Raw genomic sequence first — 8,339 nt, forward strand, 5'->3', positions numbered from 1 at the left:
GACACTGTTGAAGAAAGGTTTAAGTTCTGTATTTTTGAGGGGTCAAGAGGCTACTGAACCACCCCAATCCACAGCCCGTTTTGTCCCCTGCAGTGTAAAATAAGAGCATATTTTAAAGATTGAATACATGTAACCTTTTACTATACGATTAATAAAAAATTTTTTTTAATTAGGGAGGGGGAGAAATTACTCATAATCTAGCTACTACGAGCATTTTATTTCCTTACAAACATTTCCCCATACATGTTAACAAGTGATAGCCCCAGCGCACACGAAATGAACACTGCCGTCATCAGCAGCAGCAGCATATACAGCTATTGTCGTTAGCATTTCTCTCTTCCTGTGGTTTTTCAAAGTCTCCATTTTCAATGGCTTCCCTTTGAGGAGGTAGAGTTGTGAGATTGGAAAGTAAGTAAATCATCTAGAACAACGTAAACCCACTTGTTTGGGTGGAAGCTGTTACTGTAATTAATTCTTTTATTGTTTCCAGGAACCTAGCTTTCATCACCTGGAGTTTTATGCTGATGATGCCCGGGTCACACCCCTAGAGATTCAGATTTGATAGATCTGGGGCGGGTTCCAAGAATTTGTCTTTCTAAGCAGCGGCCAAGTGATACCAATACCGCAGGTCTCAGTGTGTAAAACTCACCTGTGGGCTAAAATGCATTTGCTACTCAGGTGATTCCTATACATACTCAAGTGTGAGAAGCCTGGATATAGACAAGTCCTAACTATCAGCTTACTCGACATTTACCAAACACTAATTCATGATCTGTGGTTTCTCAGAAGCCTACATTTTTCCTGGGGGCCGAGTTTCGGAGGTGAGTATGACCTACAGCTTCAGGCCTAAAGCCCCTGGGAACCCCCAATTTCACATAACCAGAAAAGGGAAAACATCACTAAAGGGTTTCTTTCACTGTTCTCTTTTAACCTTCGTTCAGTTGGTTAGAGGTTTAGGGGCAGGCTGAGTGGGATTGGAGTCTTCAGTTCGGATTCATGTTTATTGAGTGTTGGGGACTATGCTGGGGCATGAAATGATGACTAAAACCTGGTTCAGGTCCGGTAGAGCTGACGGCCAATGGAAAGATGAACCAAAATGAGTAAATGCGACACAACCTGGGAAAGAGGTAGAGGAAGCCTGGAGAGAGGGCGCCCGGCTGGTCTCAGAGACCGGGGAGGCTGAGCTACATAAGAGCCAACACTTAGCAGGTGAAGGACGGTGGGGAGGGCAGCCGTGGCGAAGGAGACAGCAAAGGCAGGGGCAAGGGCTCATGTAACTTCCTGCTGCTGCTGGCGGATGGGGAGAATGGGAGCCGGAGGGCGCCATGGGCAGGTGCCGGCAACCTCAGCTGAAAGGGCAGTTCGGAACCTTTCATATCTCCGGTTCTCGAGCCCAGCGTGGAGCCAGCATAGGACTGATCGAGGATTTCAACCGGCGGAATTCCACTAAAGGATGATGTGGTTTCTCCAACTGCTCACATTTTCTCCTAGAAGGCAACGCATTTGGTCAATGGTCCCCCAAGCCTGGTTTAGGCCTGCACATACCTGGCCACCACACTGGATTACATGAAATACAGGCACATTTTCTCTGGAAAGCAGTCCAGGGTTCACATTGTGGGGCCAGGGGTCAAACTTAAGCACTTCCGGCGTTCAAATCCGTCCTCCTTGACTGCAGGGCCCCATGCCCAGCAGCATCACAGCACTGGGAACTTGTTAGAAGCTCAGATAGGGCTGACTCCAGACTTAGGGAACCACAGTCTGCATTATAACAAATCCCCAAGTGGTTTATTTGAACATCTCTAATTGAACAAGTTGGCCTTGTTTACTCATTGCAGCGAAGGTGACTGCCCACCCTGGGGAACTGTTGGTCATTTCAGTAAAAAGGTGTCTGAAAGGACTTGTAGGACTTGAGCTTTGATTAGGTGAATTTGAGGAGAGTCCAATAAAGCAGGGCTTTGCTCTGGGTTGGGTGCTCTCAGGAAACAGAACAATTCTATGACAATTCTTAGTAAAGGTTATCTTCAAAGGCGGGCCGACCAGATAGACTCTAAAGCTGCAATTGATAAAGAAGCAGCTGTCACTCATATTAGCCAGGAGAGGGAGATGTTTAGTATTTTGATTATTTTTGTCTGTACTTAAAATTATGAAGTGGTCTGTTTTGACTCTATCACAGTAGTAGAGTGACCTTGTTTGATGGTAGTGTTCTTCGAGATTGTTTAGGTCCAACAAGAGAACATCTAGGCCAGCTTCTAACAAGACTAAGTCCTAGTCAAAAGTGTCAGGCCAGTTTACAGATGTCAGGGCTGTTTTTGCCTTTCTCAACATTAAAGATTGAGAGTCAATGTTTTAGTTTGTGACTTCCTTTTTCAAGATTGCTCATGGTCCAATATGATTGCTAGAGCTCCAGCTATCACATTAGTATTCCAGGAGTAGGAGCCGGGGAAGGCAGGGTGGAGAGTACATTTCCCAGTTCCCTTTAAGTTTTTAGGAACTCCCTCCTAACTCCTTGCTTTTTTACCTTATTGGTTGTCTCTAGTTTTAAGAGAATTGGGAAATATAGTCTTTTAGCTGAGCATGTTACTGCCTTTCCCCAAATCAGGTAATGTCGGTAAGGCAAAAGGGGAAACTGGTTATAGAGTAGGCTCCTGGCAGTCTGTCTCAGACAGAGAAGCCTAGGCTCAGGAATGGGAAAATTCCAGGCCTTAAAGGGCATTGAGATTTTATCTTCTCCTCCTTATCAATTTAACATTCCCACATCCAAAGTTGGCCAGAACCATCATAGTAAAATAGAATAAGCCTATCTCCAGGGTCTGCAAGAAATTCTTGTGGGGTATAATTTGCTTCTCGAGTTTTCCATGCCAGTGACTGGGAGCAGAAGTGGTATAAAGCTACAAGTCAGAACTGCCCCTTGGGCACAGATGGGAGAGCCTTTGGAACGAGGAAGATTCCCCTGAGAAGAGTCAGTCTGCTCTAGTAGAAGGTTTTCTCCCACCCCTAGGGAGGATAACAGCTGGAAAAGGACTACTTCAAAACAAGGGGTCCGGGCTAATAAGAAGGAAGCTCGCCTTCCTTTTTATTCCACAAACCAGTACAGCAGCTGGGAGCCCAAAAGGTCACCAGCCTATATATACATACAGTAGGGTCATACTAATGCCCAGTTCACAGGGACTCACCCCCCACCCCCGCCACTCACATAACCACCAGCTCAAGTAGAAATTTACTATCTTTGGGGTGTCCTCCAGTCATTTTTCAGAAGCCCTGAAAGGGACCCCCTCACATGGACCCCATTCATGGTGTGCCATTTGCCAAGTTCATGGCCTCATTTAAAATGATTTGATTGAGCACCTTTGAGACACCAGTCCCTGTGCTAGACAAACAATTCGGGTGTCAATGAGAGAGATCACTGTATCGAGCTGACAGCTTATTGGAGGAAGACAATGAATTGTCTAATAAACACATAATTATAAATTGTGGAAATGCTACGATTAAAAAAAAAGTGACCAGCAGAAGATAGGGTGTTCCATAAAAATACCCCAAGCGTCAGACGTGTTCCCATTTCGGGGTACAACTGCTGTTCTTTCTGCCAGTTTTTTCCTACACATCCCCATGACTCACTCCTCACTTGCTTCAGATCTTTGTTCCAATGTCACTGTCTCAACGACGCCTTCCCTGATGCCCACCCACCTCCCCTGAGCTCCCTAGCTCCTGCCTTTGCTGTGTCTTCTGCACAGGTTTGCCATCAACATTTAATATCTGATATATTGGTTCATTGACTGTCTGACATCCCCTCCACTAAAACTTTGTTCCAAGGGATCAGGATTTTTTTTTTGTCCATTTTGTCACTGCTGTGTCTAAAAACATTGTGATAGGGATTCAGCGAATGTGTGTTCAATGACTGCGTTAATGCATGAGTGAGCACAGGCAGGCAGGGCGGGCCCTCGGGGCCATGATGACAGACTTGTCTTTTCTGCTTTGGGAAGCTGATGCAGCAAGTGCGAAGGCGATTTAGTTTATGCGTTATCACTCCTCCTCTGGCTGCTGTTTTGGCAGAATGGCTTGGAAAAGCCCAGTGTGGAAGTGGGGGAGGGGGACAAGGTGGGAGGCCATTGCAGTGGCTGAGGCAGAGGAAACCACGTCCGAATAAGATGGCTGGACGTGGCACTGGAGGAAAGTGGGCCCAAGACACATGTTGTCAATGGTTGGACAAGACTTTGAACCGTGCTGAGTGGGGCGGGTGTGGGAGAGATGTCGACCCTGACGCCTCGAGTCCTGGCCTCTGCTGCTTGAGACAGGGCAGATGGGAGGAGGAAGGCAGGGGGAGTCAAGCGTTTCTTTTGGGATATGTTTTCCTCTCTTGTTCTGCCCCCACAGTCCTCAAGCCCTCAGGCTTGTGCCAGGGTCTCAGCGCTGCCGTGAGGACAGTGCCTGGCCAGGGAAGGCCTGCGGCCCTGGCAGGCTGGGCGTGAGCTCTGCCAAGGCAGCCTATCCTGAAGGAGCCTGAGCCATGCTGGGTTCCATTCAGAGGGGCAGAGGGATGTGCCCACTGCTGGGCCACACGCTGCCTGAGCCCCTCTGGCCATTACCCCTCTGGGTCTGAGGTCCAGAGCCTCGCCCCAGTCCATGGAATCGGGGCGTGGTGGGAAGCAGATGCCGCCCCCTCCTGCACTGACCCACTGCCTTTCTCATCTTCAGTACCCCACGCTCCAAGCCAACTGACCAGCCTCAACTGACTAAAAAGACCATCGCGCATGCCAGTGTCCCCGACGATGAGATAATAGTTAATAAGCAGTAGAGCAAGCACACTGCCAGCTTGGACGCTGTCCAGATAACCCTCAGCTCCCATCCACCAGCGCACCTGGAAGGAGCAGGGAGGAACTGCCCAGCGTCAGATTCCCCACCCCTCCAGCCCGGAGCCTTGAACCCAGCACCCGACAGACACGCCAAGGGCCCAGCCCAGCCGCCTTCTCCAAGAGCTCTGTCCCCAGGTCCAGGGGGACCAAAAGAGGCCTCTATTGAGCCCCATGTGCCACGAAACCGAGTCCAGTCTCCTTAGTTTTGCATATTCTCACTTGCCCTACTCTCTTTCCTGCCTTCTGTCCCCCAGATAAGCTTCAACGCCATCCCCACTTCTCCTCCCCACTCCGCTTCCTCCATGAAGTCAACCCTGGTTCCTTCTCTTCTCCTTCTTTGTCTGTGGTTCTCCTCTGGGCTCTTTGGTACCTTATCTTCATTTCAGCCTTGGGGCGGTGGTGGCAAGCGGACTCTGAGGCAGACAGAACATGCATTCAGGTCCCATCTGCCACTGTGTGGCCTTGAGTGACTTCTCTGTGCCTCACTCATAAATGAGGATACCAGGGTCTACACAAGAGGCTCCTGGGAAGATTGAATGAGACCCTGTTTGCAGAGACCCCGCTTGGTATCTGGCATGCAGTAGGGACCCCGCAGAGGTCAGCTACAATTCTAGTGTGACAGGTCTCCACAATACTCAATATCACACAGGCATTCAGTAAGCGCATAATAAGTACTCAGTGGCTAAATGGGCTGAATCTCTTTCTTTAGTTGCCTCACCTGGGTTATGCACTAGGGTATTTGCTTCCATTTTTCTATGGACTTGTCTCATATCTGTAGGCCTGGAGAAGCACAAGGCTGATCTCTCATTTGCTCAGAGCATGAGCTGGTGCAGAGAAGGCAGGTTAATTCACAGATTAGTAAAGGAGCTGGATCCCTTTCAAGGGGTGGAGAGAACGCTCCTCACAGAAATTTTCACTACTCATGCCACCCGTTTTCTCATAGGCTTCCTTAAAGCAAGAGCAGTCTGAGGCAACCCTCTGCCTCAAAGACAGATTCTGGAAACAGTCTGAAGATCTTTCAGATCCCGTGTGACCTGCTGTAGTGACGAGGCTCTATCGAAGAGTGGCGAGCATCTCTATGGCACGTGGTTATCATGACACTTCCCTTATTGACCCGTCCTGGACTCTAGGGCCTGGACTAGCCACTTTATATACAGATGTCTCCTGTCATCCCCATGAAAACCCCATTCTACAGGTGAGGAAACCAAGGCTTGACGAGGTTAAGTACCATATCTAATGTCACACAGCTGGTAAATAGCAGACCTGCGATGGCCACTGTCCCATACCTGCCCACACTCTGGCCACTGGTCCTGCGCCTTTTGTAATGGGGCAAACTCTGACCTAGAATCCAAGTATTCAGCTCTGAGCCAGATGATGGACTCTCCCGCTGGAAGCTCAGCTTCATTGCTTTCTAAATGTGGGGAGGAGAGGCCACCCACCCGATGCCCAGGCAAGGGTTTTGGGTGGGTATAGGAAGAGACTAAAGAATGAAAAAAAATTTTTTTTTTAAATTTACAGCTAACCAGATTCTCTCTCGCAGCAATTTATATATCTATTTCCCCTAATTCCAGCAACTCTGAATATGAGAAAAGCATTCAGCCGTTTGAAGAGTGTTATTTAACTCATTACAGAGAACAAGCCTTTTGCCTCGATGAGAATTTTCTGGAGGTCACATGTCATTTTCACTTTCACCTATTAAAATCGAAGCTTACATTCAGCATTTTGAAAAGCTTTGCAGTGCGGGGGTGGCCAGCAGCCATGAGTGCAGGCTGAGTCTCAGGCCTGTGCCAGGAATCCTCACTCTGTGGAAGCAGAGACCAGCTCAGCCAGCTGCACTCTGAAGCTCAAATCCGAACTTATTTTGAAATTTAAAACAACAAAAAAAAAACTGCAAAAAAGTCACAATGAATCAACAGAAAATATTCAACATCTGTCACTATCTCAATTCACCATGGGCTTGGGAGTGGACATAGCACATTCTGAGAGCCAATGAGAAAAACCTGAGCCCTGAGTAAATGGAGTTTCCTGAGCTGGGGTGGAGCCCGAGGCCTGGAGGAGACCCCTTCACACATCTGCTTCCCTCGTAAGGGATCCCGAACTTCAGGATCTGCCAGACGGAAACCAAAGCAGCCCTGGGCCAGGAGCTAGAGCAAGGACTTACCTGGAAGGGACATCTGCTAAGCTCTTTGAACCAAAGGCACAAGCTGCTATTTTAATGATCATAAATTCCTACAGCAGTTTCCCCCAGTATCTGGCTACCATGTTCGTGAAATCACTTTTCAATTTACAGAGGAGACCCAGTGTACAGAGCCAAGCAGAGGGTCTGTGTGTGTGTGTGTGTGTGTGTGTGTGTGTGTGCGTGCGTGTGCGGTGTGCACGCCTGCATTTTTCAGGAGTGAGGATATTTGCATCACGCGGATATCTTTGCAGATACCGGGCAAACAGGAAGTTTCAGAACCTATGCCATTTCCGCTTACTGTGAATCAGCAGCCTTTTTCTTCGCGTATAGAAATAATGAAAATCACAGGGTACAGCGCTGGAATGTAAAGTACAGGAGCACAAAGGCCTCCAAAGTCACCTTCTTTGGTGCGAGTTTCCCTAAACACCCACCCCTACCTGCACTCCTCAGGTCGTCACTGGCCACCTACCTGGCTTCCTAGAGTGCTTCAAGAGATGTTTGGATGCCAGCCTAAAAACAGTCTCCAGCCAGGAGAGCTTGGGGAATCTCACTCCCTTGTTCCCAGCCCCAGGGCTGTATCACACAGAGGCACTGTGAAGTAGCAAGCACACCCCAGACTGGGCTCCAGGCTGCCTGGGATCAGACATTGCCCACACCCGGCTACCAGAGAGACCTTGCACAAGTCGCTCTCCCGCTGCAGTTAATTTGGGATACTAGTGGCTCTCTGCAGGTTTGGGGCTTAAAAATACATGGGAAAGGTGGGGACATAAGGGAGCAAATAAAAGCACAGGCTTTGGAGTCAGATATCTGAGTTCAAAACCCAGCTCCATTGGTACTGACTGTGGGACTTTGAGCAAATTATCTAACTTTTCCAAGTTTTAACTTGCCCAGTCTATGGAGATTAAATGACATAATCACTTAGCATCAAGCACAGTGTCTGGCTCACAGGAAACTCAACAAAATGAAGCAGTTTTCCCATTGCCTCCTTCCCCTTCTCCACCCTCCTGTAACATCCAGTATGGTGAGATCTGGGAGGTGGGGACCACCTCCGATCGTCACCAGCAAGTGCTCAGCGGCTGGCGTGGCTGTAATAAGGCTTAATAAATCAGTTGAATAAGTGAATGGATGTTCCTGGTTCATAGCAGGTGCTGAGGAAATAAATATATCTATATAAAATAAATTTATATAAAAGCCACAGACTAAATCATGTCTTCTCTGTTTCTGAACTTCCTAAAAGGGATCTTGTCAGATCCAGTGTGTCCTTCAACTTCTCTCAGCCTCACTTTTCTGATCTGTCCAAAGGGCAATAT

The sequence above is a fragment of the Pteropus alecto genome, unplaced genomic scaffold, assembly GCF_000325575.1.
Source record: "Pteropus alecto unplaced genomic scaffold, ASM32557v1 scaffold164, whole genome shotgun sequence".
Taxonomy (NCBI): domain Eukaryota; kingdom Metazoa; phylum Chordata; class Mammalia; order Chiroptera; family Pteropodidae; genus Pteropus; species Pteropus alecto.